This window comes from Falco rusticolus, chromosome 6 (genome assembly GCF_015220075.1).
Source record: "Falco rusticolus isolate bFalRus1 chromosome 6, bFalRus1.pri, whole genome shotgun sequence".
Taxonomy (NCBI): Eukaryota; Metazoa; Chordata; class Aves; order Falconiformes; family Falconidae; genus Falco; species Falco rusticolus.
In genome coordinates this window covers 30,417,111-30,435,983 of record NC_051192.1, presented here as the reverse complement: position 1 = coordinate 30,435,983, position 18,873 = coordinate 30,417,111, and the positions used below count along the sequence as shown (strand labels likewise).

General features: G+C 38.6%; 1 long non-coding RNA gene across 5 annotated transcripts; it reads right to left on the bottom strand.

Moving 5' to 3' along the window:
• Window positions 1-1,787: 1,787 nt before the first annotated feature.
• LOC119150498 lies at window positions 1,788-16,585 on the bottom strand. Of its 5 annotated transcripts, none has more exons than XR_005105080.1 (6): window positions 16,358-16,585; window positions 9,623-9,744; window positions 6,846-8,964; window positions 4,826-4,917; window positions 2,833-2,978; window positions 1,788-2,097 (listed from the first exon to the last, which is right to left on the bottom strand). It is a non-coding gene; the product is annotated as an uncharacterized LOC119150498 (long non-coding RNA). The 5 variants fall into 5 exon arrangements; XR_005105079.1 differs by lacking the exon at window positions 2,833-2,978 and having other exon boundaries at window positions 6,846-6,926; window positions 7,575-8,964; XR_005105081.1 differs by lacking the exon at window positions 2,833-2,978 and having other exon boundaries at window positions 6,846-6,926; window positions 8,808-8,964; window positions 16,358-16,582.
• Window positions 16,586-18,873: the final 2,288 nt, after the last annotated feature.

The following is an 18,873-nucleotide window of genomic DNA, read 5'->3' as shown; positions in this document are numbered from 1 at the left end:
GACTCCTGGACTTTATCATGTATTTTTGACATAGCCATGCCAAAGCACAAAAGCAATCTTCTAATTTTTCTGAAACTTTCTCAGATTTGGAAGGATTGTTCTTTTTCAACTACTGTCTCAACCTTCCCAAAATTAATAGTAATGATGATAATATTAATAATAATAATAATGTGAAGCAGAGATAAGTGTTTTTACTAACCATCAGCAATTACATGATGACTTTAAGTAATGCAACACCAGATGCAACATCGCATAGTCCTGATAATCACAGATTTGCATGTGTACCTCCTTGCTCAGGAGATATTAAGCCCATTTAAGTATCAAGAAAAATTCTTGCTTTAACTATCCACTACTGGTGAAGTAAATCACTGACAAGTCCTCTTGATGGTCTTCAAAGAATAGAATACAAATATTATAGCAAAATATTGTGTCTTATGAAAAAAGGTTAAAAATAGTGTTACAGAATATGGGTTTAATTGATGTGGATTTGTGGTATTTGCAGAACACTTAAGGAAGCCAGGCATTTCCCTAGGGACATAAGATGTCCTCAGGTTTTGGTTTTGTTTATTCAAGGGATTTTAACTTATCCCACAGGTACAGCCAACAGCATTCCAGAAGGGGCCAGTGAGGTCTCTGCTAAGGGTAGGTGAAAGTTTTCAAGCAAAACTATATTTTGACTAAAAATGAAGTTTTCATATAAAGACAAAACTTTTTAAAGTTGTCCCTCTTCCCAAAACTGTGAAGAAAACCTCACTCTGAAATGAACAAGTAGCTTCCTGCAGTGTTTCATTAAGGCCTAGTTCAATGTCAAACATACCCTGGTGAACTGCAGTGCTGGACATGTCCACCCTGCAGACAGATCCACCCCCTAATGCTGCTGTTGGCTACCCTCAGCAGCTGTGTGCCTCCCCTCATGAGTGGTGATGGCCAGTAAGGGAGAGCAGTAATAATAAACGCAGTCTTACAGTGGAAAAGGGCTCTGAGAAGGAAGCAAAATCTTGCAGCTCCTGAACCAAACACGGGCCAACTCTGAGATCACCTGAACAAAAAGCTCTGAGCCAGTTCAAGTGCCTAAATGCATCAGTTAAGTTAGGTGGCCAAACTAGTTTATTAAAATTTCTCAAAAGATAAATGGTTAGAAAATAAAAGTTATTTTCAGCAATATCTCATCCAAAAATTTACAGCCATTACATAAGTGCTAACTGTAAATGAAGTATGAAAATCAGTTCTTTCAGTAGATAGCAGAATACATCATTGTTAGTGACACAGCCCACTTAACAGATCTTAGTACTGTTGGTCCTCAGTCCAGCTAGACCAGGGTATAAAAGATCTTAGTGTGCCAGGCTAAGGCCATATTTCCCCACCACTTCTGCAACATTGACTTTTAAAATCTTTTGAAAATCTGACCCTGAAATAACAGTTGAAAACCTAGCTTTGAACCTTTTGAATCCTATTGTCTTACAAGACTTGGATTTTGCAGTAAATACCATGTATACAACAGCTTTACTATAAAAATTTCATAATCATGATTTTCTACCAGTCCAGACATAAACTGAAAAGGGACACACAGGCTGGATCATGTTGAGAACAAAGGAATTTCTGTCAGTGCTTCAACAGGACTGAGCTGAGTAACAAATCTCAAAAATTATGGATACAACTGTAAGTCTTTCTACTGCATCTTTACACTAAGTTCTAAGTAGTACTCTCTTCATCCCCATGTCCTTTTTGATATAAACACTGTGGCCAAAACAATACCAGTACATCATTAAAAATGTTTTATATGAATCTGAGGTTGACAATACATTTTATTGGAGTATACAGGGTCTTTTTTAGCATCAGACTCTGCGGACAAGTCTTCAGGTATGTCAGAAACAAGCAAACATTATTAAGTATTTTTTAAAGACATAATTACAATGACTACTACTCTTCCACTGACTCGAAATCAGAAAAAAAGCCAGGTTGCTGCTGCTGTGTAATTGCTGGATTGTGTTTCCTACTGGCTTCGGTGGGTTTTCATCACTTAAAGTATTTGTTAATAGTTTAAGAAATGCAGTGATTCTTTTCCACGGCATGATCCAAGTGAAGACTGCATGAGCTCTTTGGAAAGAAAAATATATTAGCAAGTAAACTCTCAAATATAACATAACACTTAGAAACAGCAGAGAAATGTTAAATTAGTATTCTTTTTTAGTCAGTGTTAAAGAAAAGAAATATTTAACAGAATAGATTAATGAGAATGTACCAAGCTATAAATGCTAGATGTCAGCCCATGTTTCACTTCAGGGATTGAACATTTTCCTTTGTTTACAATTCTGCCTTCTCATTTACCTGAAATAACGTTGGTAACAAAACACCAATCCCAGTTGCTAACAGCTGACAGAGGGCTGTTTATGACCAATGCCTAATTTTCTTTTTTTTTCTCTCTTTCTTTTTAGTTTTCAGGATTCAAGGAACTTCTATATTAGCTAAAGAACAAAAAACAGTTTATTTCTGAGGTTTTCTCTGCTACAATTTCTTTTCCTCAAATCAGATTGGAAAAATGGCTTGTAGATACTCTGTTATTGCTTTATTTTCTAATGCATCATATCACACTGGGTTATAGAGGGTATCGTTCAAATTAAATTTACTCCTGAGAGATGCAATAACTTTCAATCAAACCGCAGGTACTCAGCGTCCTCCAGAAACAGGCCTATAACACAGTATGAATGAATGGGGGTGAGCACAAGCACTGGAAGACAACAGATCCAATCAGCTAGAGAAGAACAAATTACCATTGCTTGACGCAAATAGTTACAGTCTTAGAAAAACTACCTTGATAGCTGAATAACTCACAAATTATGTGCGCTCCCAGGAAAAAACATTTCTGAGAACACGACTCCTTAGAAATGGTCCTGTAAGGAAATGATGTCTGCTTTCCAGGTCCAGGTTCAAATGGCCCACATTCAGAAATGCCCAAATACTGTTTTAATGTTATTACACTAGGCATCAAGAATAATAAACAATTAGGAAATAATCTTTAGCAAAATGTACATAGGCTATTAGGCAGCTTTCAAGCTTCTTCTGACTGGCTGCCTCTCACCCACCGTATCTAGACACAGAAAGAGCAGGTAAGAAGAAAAATCAGAGAAGTACAAAAAACCAGCATACAAAACCCACACTAGGAGAGAAACCCTTTGTGATTAAGTGTGCCTGCACATGGGCTAAAGCTCCTCCCACTGAACATTCAAATCACCTGTGTCCAGAGTTCTTCCAGGAGCAAGATGCACTTTAGAGCCGTTCCCACTGCTGACCCCAAGTTGCCTTCAATTAATAAAAAAACCCTGGCTACTAAAAGCATCTAATAGCACTGTCTTAAAGTCCACCCCATCTAAATGGCCTGCTTAACTCTTAAACTGCAAGGGCCTCTTACTAACAGGGTTAAGATGCTCATTGTCATGACTTTGTCTCAGCTGATCACACATACAGGGCAAATTAAAGCAACTGCAAAATATTCAGCTGCAGTAGTTGTGAGAAATAGCATGCTTTGAAACAGTTGTTTTCTAAAGCTGAGACAAGATAATTGTGAAGAGTCTGCTTTGAAGAAATGAAGGTGTTTTCAGAAAACTTTTCATCTCAGGCTAATACTTAATTGCTCATAAAAACATATGCTCAGTGATCCCATATTAGATACTTCATTGTTTACGCTCAGGCTGGCTTTGGATGGTGTTTTAACTGCCTGTGAAAACTGTCATTTTTATAGGGGCTGGACCATTACAAACCTTCATTATTTGTCCTCTGAAAAGAAAAAGATATAATTGCTTAAAGCAATCATCATATGCTGATATATATCGGAATGTCTGGAAAATAGATAATTTCAAGGTAATACATAAGGTGTCCACAATCTGCTGGGGACCATTCTTTTAGTGCTGCTTTGTCACACAAGAAGGTATCTATTGCTCCTTTGGATGATCCCAAGGTTTTTGGCTTGAGCCTAGTGCCTGGTAGGGTATTTCATATTTTTATTATTCTCAGCTAGAAAAATTGCTTCCTAACTTCCTTTTTTGTATCTGTTGATACTCAATTTACATCATCAGTATGGGCTGGAGAAAACAGTTCTGACTGGTGTTCTGTGCCACTTAAATTTATATTGGCTTGTATTACATATGTCATTACTGCTTTTCTAAGCTCCACTATTTTTTTCTTAGGTCCTTTTAGCCCTAAAATCAATTTATTTCCCCTGAAAAAATGAAAAAAAGCCCTACTCTCCATGTAGCAATAAGTTCATTGATCTAAGTATGAGTCAGCAAAAGATGAAATTAAGAATTATTATTTATGATTTAGACTAGATGTGATCTAAAAATTGTACTAAGAATTTATATACCTGTTCTTTAGAAGGGCTGTGATCCGTATCCCCAGTGCTACAAACGTTAGGAGTCTTGTAGAAATTTGTATGTATGAATAATTCTATATGCAAGAGTATGCCATAGAATTTGCTGGAAATACACATTCATGTGTAAAGTTAATAGAGCTACTCAGGAATGTAAATTTACTTATATGCATCATTAGTTGCAGGCCAGGAAGATAATGCTACATATTCCAGTCCATATAATGACAATTTGCTCATCTAGTACATGCTGTATACTTCAGTACAGTATATCTGGGTTACTTTTGACAAGAATAGGAATATTAATCATAATTAGTCAGCACAGAATTAACAAGTCTTACAAGAAACATTAGTTTCTGTTGCTCTGAATTTCGTGCTTGATTATATCATAAAACAGTTACTGCCTCAACAGAGACTTAGATTTTTATCGAACTAGCTCCTCTAAAAACAAATACAACTCACCTTCCTACAGTAAATCCTGATGAATTCAGCAAGATACACACACAATAAGCTTCTGGAAGACAGAAATGGTCCCTTACTATACATCTGAGGACCTGCCAGTGCAAGAAAGCTACCTATTAATGGAGTCTACAGTAAAAATGATAGGCAATAAAAAGGAAAAAATATGATAGCTATATAAGTTGCTCATGAAACAAAACAATTTAAATGAGAATTATTTCTCATTGTAAGTACAGGAATATATTTTTTTTCTCTGAATCTATATATGTATATAGAGACAGAGGGATGCATATTCTCACTTTAAAATACCTTGTATTAAATTCTGTGTATAAAGTCCAAGACAATTCACTTCCTGCAAGGTTAACATTTTATACCTCAATTCATGGCACCCATTTCTGCATTTAATGAGCAAAGCTCACGGAGCTAAAAATAGCTCCTTTCATTGCTTATTAACTCCATTTAACTAAATACGAGCAACCTCATTTTCCACTCCAGACAAAAGATATGGGTATTTAGCACCTCTGGAAGAGGGAGAGGGAGCCCAATTCTTCTTGAATTAATGTATGCGTATTTTTAATATGTACCATGCATGTAAAGCACATCTACTGACTTTGAGAAAAGTTGGGGATATTCAATATGAAGAAATCTGACCATGCTTACACACTATTCAGTGTAAGAAATCAGGAATGTCTGCCTGGAAATCTATTAGCTCAAATAGGTTTTTATACATGCCTCTTTTGACCTAAGGATGAACCCTTCAATAATTGTTTTGTTTTCTTTTCTTTTCTAAGCTATCTTGCTAGTAGTTGAATACTACTTTACTTATGTCCCAGGAGAACACTATACCAACTTAGCTGAGTGTTGTTTTAAAGCTAAAGTGATGAGGGAAATCCAGTAGCCTTAACCTTTATTCTAACCCTCACTTAATTTCAACTGCCTAGGGTCAAATGAAAGTAGAGATTATAAAATGTAGCAATGATCTTATAGACTCTGAAGTAACATGACTTTTGTAATTAAAGTGGTATTACTGTGCAGTGATCCGGCTTTATTTTACACTCCAGAATAGCCTCTAAGCTTGCGATACCAACTCTGTTCTTTTGGCACACAAGCACAAATATTTCTGCAGTTTGCCAGGTTTATCAGGTGAGACTGAGAAACATCTGCAATGCACTGGTTTTGTAGCCTTAGCAAATGGTTGCTGTTGGTAAGATGTGCAACATATGCCTGTTTAATGATTCACTCCTCAATTTCAGCTTTCTGGGAATGCTGTAAATTTTACTCACCAGCCCACAGACCAAATCCTGCCTCATGAGCAACAGGTACACACAGTCAAGCAGCATGAATCTGCCAGAGGTGCAAAGAACGAGTCAGCTTTTTTGGAGCCAATCCATAATGCTGGATTCCAAGACTTAGGTTATGCTGCACCATGCCATATCTCCCCTGATTTAAGCCACTGCCATAACATTTGCCCACATGTGATAATTCCAACACGTTTGTCACTCAGCCTTATCACTCAACACATTTCTCAGTGAACTTCCCTAATGGACAATATCCTTCTCTCCTAGTAATATTTCATTATTCACTTTGTAAGCATATCCATTGCTGGGCAATTGCTGCACCATTTCATTCCTATTTGGTTAGGAAATGTCAGAAGCAAACCTCAAGTACAGCTAACTAGAAAACAATTTCTTCATGAGGCCCAAAAAGCCTTGGAAACTCCAGCCAGCTGTAAAGGGTAAAACATGATTTGCTCAACTGGATAGTATTTCTGCCAGTGTTGGATGTGCTACAGTCAAACATCAACGGCTACAATAGTAAAATATTTATTTTAACTAAATGAATAGATAAATGTAGCAAAAGGTCTTGAAGTCTAATCTTTTCCACTGCACAAGTGGGAGGTGGGAAAACAGTGCAGATCGGTACACGAAAGACAGCACGAAACAGTAATCACACTAGTTAGCAGTAACTCATTTGGAAAATGCAAAAACAGGCAGTGCACATCAATGGTAATTTAAATACTTACAGTTTGAAGGATGCAGGAGGTTGTGGACATCCATGCTAGGAAGATCTGCAGACCCATGAACACTGGGAACATCTACTGGCACTGTTGGAAAGAGACACACATACACAGAGAGGACACCATTAAAAATCATTTTCCAGTTCAATAGCTCTACTGTGGGGATGAAAGCCAAAGATGTACCAGAGCTGGATGTGTTTCTTTCTATAGAGCACTGCACTCTGCTGCACAGACATACCTTGTGCAGCATTTGATAAATCATATCTGAGCTGTAGTTGATCAACCCTTGGGACTGCAAGACACTAATGTCCCAACAGGCTTTCTGAAGGACAAAGGCAGTAAAGATAATGCCATCACTTAGGTATTAGGAAATCAAACACACATGCATGCCTTTCATAGGTGTGTGTCTAGAGGATGGCTGTCCATCTAGATGAGGTTCTTCCTTGCAACCCATACACTGACCAGTGTCTTTCGCCTTGGGGAGCCTTACACTCTCCTTAGGAGCAATTTAGAGCAAGACAGACCCCTTGTTCCCAGATGACCTCTCTATGGAAGCAAGTATCTTAGAGTCAATCTGTTCAGACCAGACACCAGTACAATCTCCAGGCAAGAGATGCTGCAAACACTGCCCTGCAAGCCAAACTCCATGGCTGGCAACACAGGGTAAGAGGTAAGTCAGAAGGAGACATAAGTGAATACTCATAAGGCTGAAACACATCTTCTGCTTAAGAAAACCTTTTCTCCTTCCCAGCATCTCAGCTCTGAGTCATGTTGCCGTGACACAGTGTATGGCTTGCTCAAAATGCTCTTTCCTCACTTCGTATCTTTGAAGCAACGGGGTTGGAGGTGACCATAATTATTCACCAGAGCTGGTGTTTTGCACATTTAGAGCTGGCTTTGAATAGTTGCAAATTCTTGTGAATATGTCATGCTTATTTCCTCTAGAAAAGCCTGTTAACTATAAACACAGTCTGTAAATATACATTACACGCAGAGACAAACTACCGAAAGAAAGGAGAGCACAACAGCTAACAAGCTTTAGGACAAAAATCATTTACAGAAACATGAACTATCATTTGAACAACAGTACCTTAATGCATTTCATTAATAGCTAAGAAAATCTGGCAACCACTTAAGCTCCAACTCTATCACCTTGATTACTATGGCCACTAGCCTCTCTCATTTTCCAGTTTACAAGGGAGACACTGGTGTCCTAGCCATCCTGACATATTTCCCTGTTGAATGCTGTTTTAAAATAAAGTGCTGGGATTCCTGTCAGCCCCAGCTCCAAGTCCCCCACCAGTGCCTCCCTGGCTCCTGCACCTGACTCCCGGCTGCCCAGCAGAGCATGACATTTGCCTTCCCATACTTAGCTGGGGAGAAGACAGGAGGAAAAGCAAAACACCAGCAGCCTTTTGTCTGTGCAGATCCCAGTTACAGTCCCTGTGGATGGCCTGCAACTCCTCAGAGGTTTTATGTGAACCCTGGATATGACAAAGGGCAAGAGAGGGGAACTCACAACAAAGCAGCATGAATAATTCTGGAGGAAGTCAGAAGTCTAAGAATAAAGACTAAGCAATAGAAAACAGAAGGGAGGAGAATATTAATTAAATTTAAAGCAGGTTTCTGGTGCACCAACGAGTCACTGTTCAGTTATGTCATTGTAATTGATGGCAATAAACCCACTATTATCCCCACCTACAAAATAAAAGCAAGATTGAATTCTTCAGTCTAAAGATGCAGTCATGCAGATAGAGGCCAGTAAAGACTAGGAGGACACAGGGTGAAGTAAGAACAGCAAAGATCCAAGATGAAATATCCATGAGAAATAGGTTTGAATGCAGAAGGCGTCCAAAAAGGAGGAGGAATATAGGATGATCTCTTTCACTTGGACTCTAACCCCAAGACAGCCCCTGCTCTGCCCCCTGCACTGAGACTGTGTTGTGTAATCTCTTATATACCGCACACCGTGCTGAAAAAAGCCAGTGGTCCCAAGACATGGGAGTGGAGTGCAAGCCTTTATACAATTCATGAGGAGTGTCTTCATGTTTTTTCTATAGCACAGAGGAATGAGGATGCAGTTCTTCTCCTTGCAGATAACCACTTGCATGTCCTTTGCAGAAAACTGAGGAAGGAAAAGATAAAACCTGTCAGTATATTCAAGCATCTTGCTCAAATATAAAGGTTGAATGAGGTAGCATCTGCTCACTGCCCCACTGCAGGCAGCAACCAGTTCTTGCTGTCTTTTTTACCAGGCTCAGCCTGACAGGACATCCTGGACTGCACGTACCAGGCATGTGGTTCTGCTGACTCCAGAAAGTCCCCATTCAATCTCATATCTACAAAATTCTCACAGACTTCTCCTTCCGTATGCCTTGTATTATCTCCTACTAAAGCTCTGCTTTAAATAAATGCACTACTATGAGCAACTGAATTTAGAAAGTGACTATAAAACCCCCCAAAGATTTTACTTAAGGCAAAATCATTAGCTTACTAAAAGCGTTAGAGGTGACCTCTGACATAAAATGTAATGTGGCACTAAAAGGGTTAGTATATAAAGATACATTCAAATCCAACGCATGATAATAATTCAGAAATTGGCAGTCATGTTCCAAACCTCTTGTGCAGAATATAGCTATTATTTCTGTGGCTATCTCTTTAAGAAGGTGAGTTAGAGAAGTAGGAGATCTCTCAAGAGAAGTTATAATAAATCTTTACTGACTTGTCTTTTAAGCAGGAAGAAAAAAATCCACCTATGAAAAGACTTTAAGGCAAAATGTTACCTGACTTTAGATTCAAACTTCTTATTTATTAGAAGAGATGTACAGTTGTCTCCAGGTGCTTCATGTTACTTGTTCTGAGCAGAGGAAGTAGTGATGTTACTCCAGGGGAAATATTTTTCACTCTGGAAAATAAGATCACTCTGTTGATCTTAAAATATAATGTAGTATAAATACACAAAGTCGTGTCAATCAGACAGGTACTATTCTAAGATATAAATCACGCATTCATGATACACGTACAGAGTAGTGCCATGCAGGCATTGAAAAGACAATCTGATGAGCAGTATCTGATTTGCAATAGATAAGTTCAATTCATTACGATTCCTCTTTGGGAACTGAGGTGTCAGCATCTACACTGAACCCCTGAAAGGGAGCAAGATTTTCCTGGTTTGGTTTGCTTTATGTTGTTGCACTAAGCTCTTTTGTTGTTACTGTAAGCTTTTTTGTTGTTACAGTAAGCTCTTTGGGGTTTTGTTTTATAACTAGCTCCTTCAACCTTCCAGAACAAAGACAATTTTTATGCAGAAACACATGATCAACTTACATAGCAAAATAGAAAACTCAAGATTTACTGCATTTGTTTCTAAACGTATTCCAGGAAATTGTCTGGAGAACTTTGATCTCTAACAGGTCTGTTGGTTTTGCTAATAAAAAAATCAAACATAGAAACAAAATACACAGCAGCTGAGATTCCAAGACTCCACAGATTTTTAAATATACCTGTCATTTCAGTCATCACTGAAAATTATCTCCCAAAATTATAGGCACCCATATAGGAACTACTAGAAGCTTTGTGTCCAGAACAGGAGTTGAAACACTCACGGAAAATCCACCAGTACAAAGGAAATGGGATAAAAGCTGTTTCCTAGTCACACATAAAATCCATAGCCAAAATAATAAAATACTTTCCCACCAGTCACATGGAAACTAAGCCTTCTATTAATTTTTCTATACCACTGACAGGCCCAAGATGGAATTTTCCACTTCGTAACAGTAGGGTTGAACAAAGAACTGATACAAACTGGTCCTAGAAAACAAAATGACACTGCAGCTTTCCAGTGAACAGAAATAAAAGACCAGATGCTGATCCCAGGCAGATGATGCAGGCATGCACAGTAGCAGGTTTCTGAAGAGCACAGCAACTTCCGCCAGGTACTGAAGAGTAGGTTTTACCAAAATGGCCAACAACACCCAAGGTCCCAAGTGAACCACCTACCAGGAAAGCTGTACTTACAGTTCCACCTTGCTAGAAGGTGTAACTTCACTGTCATTTAAAAGGAAAGGAGCCAGGGACATAGAAAGGGAGCTCTGCTTCCTTAGAGGTGAAGACTGATGAATTTAGGCAAGAGACAGACCTGAAATTGCTTTCTGTGAGATTAAGAAACTCATTTTATAAAGTAAATCATGATTTATTCTATTCCTGACTAATAACCAGGTGCCTTAGTGTGCTGAATAAGACTCTGGTCTGCATCTACTTGAATACTTGCCCAAGACAAGTTTTTTTCCAATAACAAGTATAAGTCATCCCAAGGAAATTACAACTCTACATTGGCAATTTAATAGATTCATCTCATATAAAACTTAGAATCTTTCAAGCCTCTTGTTCAGTTCATCCCGTGCTTTTGGGTTCACATACTTGAGTAGAAAAATAATGGAGGAATGGGAAACTGTAAATACCTTTGAATGTTATTAAAAGTTATTTGAGTAAAAACATATAAAACATGCAAATCAATAAAGGCAAATGCAAACCATTACCCTAACATAGGAACAATCATGTGCATAATTATGAAATAGAGAATTGCCATCTAAACAGAAACACTGTCAAAATGGGCCTACAGCATTAGAAGGTTTAGGAACTGCCCAGAGTCAACATTATCATTTCACTACCCTGTCAGACCGCTTATTTGTAAAAAGGAGCTTCTTTTATTCAAGCCTCCCACACACCTCAGAAAGGCTATGGCTCAGCCAACACATCATTGTGTCCTTTTGCCTACCAAACTCAAGAAAGAAATTAATCAGAAAGTGTCCAAAGACAACAACAAAACAAAATAAAGCAAACAAACAAAAAAACCCAACAAGAACAAAAAAAGTAAAAATAAAAAGTGGAGAAAATAGATCCCTGAAGAAAAAAAGGAAAAGCTGAAGTTCAGTTTACTGAGTCAGGGATTAAAAAAGACACGGTAACAATTTTCAGATATTTAGAAGATAAACGTTCTTTCTATACACAGGTTAAAGGAAAGTAAATAATGGGTTTAAATTAAGAAAAGAAGATGTAAGGTAAACACAAGGAGGGGGAAATATCTGTAATTAGAAGGATAACTAGGCAATAGAATAGAGGAGCACTTAGGAAGGTGACTGACCCACTTGACTGGGATTCTTTTAAGAACAGAGTATGCAAACATCTATGAGAAAGGCTCTCAGTATAACTGAATCTGTCTCAATAAAAGGACAGACTACAGGACCTCTGAAGGACCCTTCTAGTCATATTTATCATGATTATATCATTTTACAGTTTGGGGACACAGCTTTCACATTTTTAATGTAATAGAGTCATTGGAGATAAGCAACTGTTATACGTAGGGATGGATCATATACTCCCTGTTCTTGGAAGGATTAGCTGTTATTTGCGAGAAACATGAGTCAAATAAATCTTCTCTTAAAGTGAGTGAAAGCAGTGGTTGCTACTGCCCACAAAGCCAGCTACACACATAACACTGGTCAGAAATTGAGCTATGTGGAGGAACAAACAGGCATATTCACTGTGGACATACTGCAGACTGAGCGATCTGATCGCTGTTTGCAGAAGCTATTACACAACCAAAGCCTAAAATGTCAGAATGCCAGATCCATAAACACAGAGGGTGGCAGGAGGTCTCACTGGCAGGGACGCATTTATGGAGTCCAGAAACAAAATTAAGAGCTTTTCTAACAGAAAGCAGGCTGTAAAAGAGGCAGAAAGGGGCGGGGAGAAGGAAAGCTCAGATTATTAAGCAAGGAAACTACTTTCTCTTACCCAGTTCTACTGTACTAGGAGGACCAGAGTTTTGTAAATTACTATTCTATCAAGAAATCACCTGACCTTCCCTCCCCCTTACAAAAACCAAAACCTTCAAGAGTCCAAATACAGCCAAAGGAGTTACGTTAAAAGAACCTATCATATATATATAGAAAACAAACACGAAAAAAACTGGCTGCAAAGCTGATATTGGAGCAAAGCTCTCCATTTGTCTCAGAAGTCAAACACATGATTTTAAGGAAAACAGGAGCTCTGTATTTAGCTTCAATTCATTCAGGTTAATAAGGTCATGTTGAGTTTAACTGAATGCAAACATGCATTTAAAATTAGACCTATACTTATATTTTTTACTCAGTCATCATATAATGGGTGAAAATGGGCTTGGAAATATATCTTAACCTCACTATTTATCTGTCAGCTATTTGGTTTTTTAATGTCTCAAACAATGCAGTAGGCCAATATTTATATTCCTTGCTGAATCAGGACCTAAATAGGCTTTTTTCTTTACAATCAAGTTCTATTTGTGTGTTAGCAATTCACTTCTGAAGGGTTAAGTCCATATATGAATCTGCAAAGACTTAATTGTGTTATTCTGAAATGAAAGAGACTGAAAGCAGGAAAAAAACTGAACTGCAGGAAGAGAACATTTGTACAAAGAGTGATGTGTTCACCACAGTTTTTTTAATCTCATTTTCTGATATTTCAGACAGTTTGAACAAGTGATTTCATTGCTTATGACCCAGCTTCTTTTCCTGTTAATCCTCCACCAAAAATATAATGCTTTCTTGTGTCAGTTGAGATCCCTGCCATGCAAATGAACATAAATGTTACAAAGTCATCATTAAGACCACACTTAAAGAGCAACAGCGAAAGTAAAAAAGAGCTACAAAGAAAATTCCTATTAAAAAAAAAAAAAAACACAACAAAAACATTTGGACAACTGGATATCCTGGGTATCTCCCTTTTCACTTCAGTAAATCAGGATTCAAATATAACTCATTTATTCTAACGCAATACAGAATCACTTAGTTTGAATCAATAGGGTTATTATCAATTTACATGAATGTAAGGAAGATCAGAATTTCGCTTTTATGTATCCATTTGTTTTTGCTAGGTATTACTAATGGCCCCTGTTGCACAATTTGATATTTCATCCATTTTACTGAATGAGGAATTTAGAGAGAAGCAAAGGTTTTGGTGAGGAAAATAATTTTTTAAAATTTGAGTCTTGGGTGTTCAAAAAGAAGAAAGAAACTTTTATTTGTGTGGTTCCTGGAGATGACTTCTACTATTAGGCAGCACACCTGTCTTTCCTAAAAGCAAGTTAATTCCCTTGAGAGCAAAGCTATGGTCTTCCCATCATTTCCCACATTCCCTCATCATAACTGCAGAAAGACCATTTTCAAATTATCAAACAGCAGCACCACAGCGGGCAGTGTACTGTGCCAGAATGATTGTTTGAAGGAAAAAGTACCACCATCACTGTAACCTGGCTGAATTTCATATTATGATAATAATAACAGTATGGATATCTTGGTGAGGCAGATCCAAAAGTATAAAATCTAAAAAAAAAAAAAAAAAGAAAATAACCACAACACTTAGGATTATGTCCAAAACAATATAAATATCACTGAGCAGATTTTCCACTTTCCATATGCAGTGTTTTTAGAATACTGTTCTCTAGTGATTTTTTTAAAGCTTCATCCTGGAGTTATTCTGTAGAAAAAGAATGAAATAGGTCTTCAAGTGTATCCTTTAAGTCATCCTTTCTGACAACTTAAAGACAGCTTTGAACCAAACTTGGAAGGCAACTGCAGTGAGACATGAGTTTCATCAGAAGTCATATATGAATTCATATATTCATCATATATGACAATAGTCAGTGCAGTGTAGAGAGGGAGAGGCCAAAATCGAATTTAGGATGGAAAACTGATTAGGAGGAGCTGGGTGAAATGTTGGTAGTAGCAGGTAGAAGGGAGTAATGAGGAAAAATCATAAGCAGTGCTGCTCAGAGGAAGCAAAGGAGTAGGAAATGGAGGAAGCAGTACTTCAGAGTGAGGAGTGGGATGGAGTAAGCCCACATCCCCTGCCATGGTCTAATACTGTGGGGAAACTAAGAAAAAAGGTGTAAAAGCAATTAGGTAACCTTCCAACCAACAGAGTTCAGATCTCAGACCCACAAAGTAGCAGACAGGAGATGATGGAGGGGGCTGACCTCTTTGTTTTGAATAAGGGTGAGGGAACTTCTGGAGAATGCAAGAGAAGGAAACCAGCTGAGCACAAGGCAAAGGGAGGAAATGCAAGAGCACTGCAATGGTGGCAGTGGTGAGAGGGAAAGGGAAGCCGCAGGAAGAAAAAGGAGCTAGAGGGGAAAGGAGCAGGGAAATGCAGGGGACAGAATATGGTGAGTTGTAGACAAGCACAGCTGCAAATAAACCAAGTGAGTACAGCTGTAAGAAAAATTTGCTCAGCTCCCCTCCAGGAAAATGGCAAGTATTGCCTTCCACCCACACATACATCCCCGCTAGGACAAAATGGCGTGTGTAGCATCACAAGGACAACACGCTCTTCCACAGCCATCAAAGACTGCACAGAAATTTCTGCAGAATAAGTGCTTTCAAAGCAGACTTAGCAGTTCATACATTTAAGCTGATCTTGACTTTATTTAGCATTTCCATAGTGCTCAGCATATTCAAATCACAGTGCAACACTGCTCACTTTGCAATGGCAGGCGCAAGGCAAGTAGGGTCTGCTGTGAAGAGCACAGAGCACTGACTGGCTTATGCTGCAGCTCTGAACAAGAAGCACATTATGTGAGCCCCAGCTCTTTATGTTTACTTTAAATGCACTTAAATTCACTTTAAATGCAAGTCCAGCTATCACCTTTTTGATGAATGGATAAGCCTTTGTTTTTGCATAATCGACGTGTCCATTTACTTTAGTTTAAGCAACTGTAATGCTAAAAAAGCACCTCCCACTGAAAGCATTTGCCACTCCCATCACAACATTTTGTCCTCAGAAATGGCACCAAGCTTTTTTAGCAGTGCTGGGAGTCCTCCACTTGCTCCTGTCTCAGGCCACTACCTAACTTTTCTTATTGGACAAAGCTGTCTTCATAAAGCTAATATCCTGCAGCATGTCACTCTATTCATTTTGGTGTCCTTTATCTTTTTTATTACCTACCTACCGATTTTTCTGCCGAGACCTTTTCATGATTGATCTGTTACAACTTTATTAGAAACTGTTCACTTACAGAAGGTTGGGGGGTGAGGGGGGGTTTGTCACATTTACTCCCAATGTAATTAAACTGACAGCAGTGGCTTTATCCCAAGAGAAAAATTGGCTGTGTACATTCACAGTAAATAATGAATTCTAAAATTACTCAGTTGTTTCCATACCTCTTGTTTCTCCTTTAGAGAGTTAAGGTCTATATCAAGCCATGCATCCTGGTCTTGTACACATCTTTTAGTATCAGGAGATATCAACAATAATTACATCAGGATCTATGAGTTAATTTTATTTAAAATATTCTGATCATTAATCTAGATCAGACATGGTTTTGAATCACAGGTAGGTTGAATTGCTGGCATAGTAGCTATGCAAGAAACGTTTGTTAGCTAAATCCCTTATCTGCATTTCCTTCATTAAATGTTGTTACAAAGGCAACAAAAATCATAGGAATGTGAAGTCACTTATAATTACAGTCTTTCTATACTTACCTTATCACACATTTCACTCTTCCGTTTCTTCTGTACTGTGGGGGGGTCTTGCCACCTCCCTTTGTTATCTCCAGTCCATGAGAAGTTGGTTTATTACACCATTTCAGAATTAAATAATATGTTTTCCTCTAACTCATGTGTTGTGTTCAGCTCCTCAACCTTTTATTGTGTCCTGTCTGTTCTTCATAATCACTGTTCTCTTTTCCTTTCTGGAAATGAGCCATGACTCTGCCCAGCTTTGAATCTTCAAACCGGTTTCCACCTGAAAGTCTAAATAAACACTGCCAATTCTTCTTCATTGTATTATTTAATGCTAGGGCTCGCCCCTGGGATTTTTCTGAGCGAAATGACTCCATGTCTATATTTTTTTTACAAATGTGAGCTGTGAGAGGACAAATTTGAAAGGACAAAGGGAACTCTTTATCCTTCATAGCAGCAAGAAAATTCAGGCAGTTATAAAGTCTGACTGGTTGCAAATATTTAAGGAATATTGTATCCATTTAATAGGCAGATCTAGGTACCCATCTCCTAGGTACAGGCACTTGGAGATAGTATGGATAAATTTTAGGGCATACATCACATTTTCTGTGGGCATCAGCTATGTAAATAGGGAAAAACTCTAGCAATGGAAGAACTTAACCAGGAAAATAATCTGAGATGACCACGGGCACAGCAAAAATCAGTGTTACGCTGGATTGCAGTGCTGCAGCACCCAATCCACATCATATCACGCTATGAAAATGTTCTTTTTGTCACCGTAAGCTGGTCAGTCCTTCACTGACATCACCAAGTAATGGTGAGCAGTCAGCAGGCACCTCTGCTCACTTTAAACTGTTGCTCCTGTGACTTTACTAATCTAGCTAAAACCAGATGATACAAAGCTTTCACGGCCTCCAAAGGCACTGTATGGATGTGAAAACCCAACACAAAAATGTCAGCAGTAAGACTGTTTTGGTTTATGCCAGTTTGTGTTTATAAGGTGCCAAGGAAACTAAGTGTTGTGGTTATAAAAAGTGTCATGCAAAGTGTCCTCTAAAGTCTGCAGCTGGGAAAAATGCAGAAAGGCAAAGCATCTGCTGCAAAATTATTTCCTAAAAGGCAACTCAGGAAACATAATGATGTAAAATTTTCTAGTTTAGGCAATGTCCATGCAAATAGAATGGGAATAACCCTTTATGGTCATCATGAACTAAATTGTGGAAGTGCTTATCAAAAACGTAAACCCATCAAACTCTGCATAAAGTATGGCTCACATACAGCAAGCCCAGTTCTCAGGTAAACAGTGGTGGTGAATCACTACAGGCAGACCAGAGGTTAAACTTCCTAACACAAGCCACCTTCCTAACACAAGCCACCTTCCAACTAACTCTGAGGAACACCGGTAAAATGCAACATCTGTTTGTAAGTAATTTGCCCGGGGGGGGGGGGGGGGGGGGGGGGGGGCGGGGAATGCAGTTCAGGGAATAAATAAGTACTCAGATGCAAATGCTATGCCTAGTTATTCCTTTGCCTCATGACTTGCTTTTGTCACACATGCTCAAAATACTTTGTTTTTAATATTTCTAGCCCCTGGGGAAAGACATATTATGTTTCATTTCCTTCCCTTTTGCTCAACTGTACATCCACATTTAGGGTTCTGCTTCTGCTTCATCTGTATCTTCCAGCAAGTTGTTACTATTTTTTAAAATGGGAAAGCCTGGGGGACAGGGAAATTGTGCCAGGACCTATATTCTGTTAACACAGGTTCTGTAAACTTGCAGGTATATAGCACAGCAGATTGTTGACATCTTCACTGCACCCTTCCAACAGAAAAAATGAATTAATCCTTTTTATCCCTTAGAAACCATCCACAGAGTGTTGCAATCTGCAGTCTCATCTTCCACACTGGGGATCTTTTCTTCGCTATCTGGATTAGGGAGAGATACAATGTACCCATCTGTTTAAATGTGGTTCTGATTAATATGCTGTCAGCCACCTTGAAAACACTCAGATATTAACTCGCTAATGTGCAGCTTGAACTAACTAATGAGTGCATTTACACACTCGTGCAAGTGTGTCCATAGGCGTGAGTCGATATGTGCGTGCAAGTGTGTGTGCCAACAAGGGATTCTCATGCGTGTGCCAACAAGGGATTGTCACATACGGCACAGCAGAGGAGGCACCGACCGTCAGGTGAACCAGGAGGGAGTCCCCCTGGGTCACACTTCAACTTGTGTTCCTCTGGAGCCACAACAGCAGCAGCAGTAATTCTCTGTGATGAGGTTTTAGATTTGTCATGTCTGCACCCACTGATGTAGAAATTATGAAAGTGGCACCAGGAGCAATGATGGAAGGATAATTAAAAAATAATTAACAAGAATAATTTCCAAGGGGCCAAGGGACAAAAGCTTTTATTTCATCAGCTGGTGTAACTGATTAAATAGGTACACGATACTGCTGCAAAAATATCCCTTTTTTAAAATTGAGAGGAGGGAAGGTGTAGAGGGGATAATTACCAATTACTTTCTTTCTTTTGT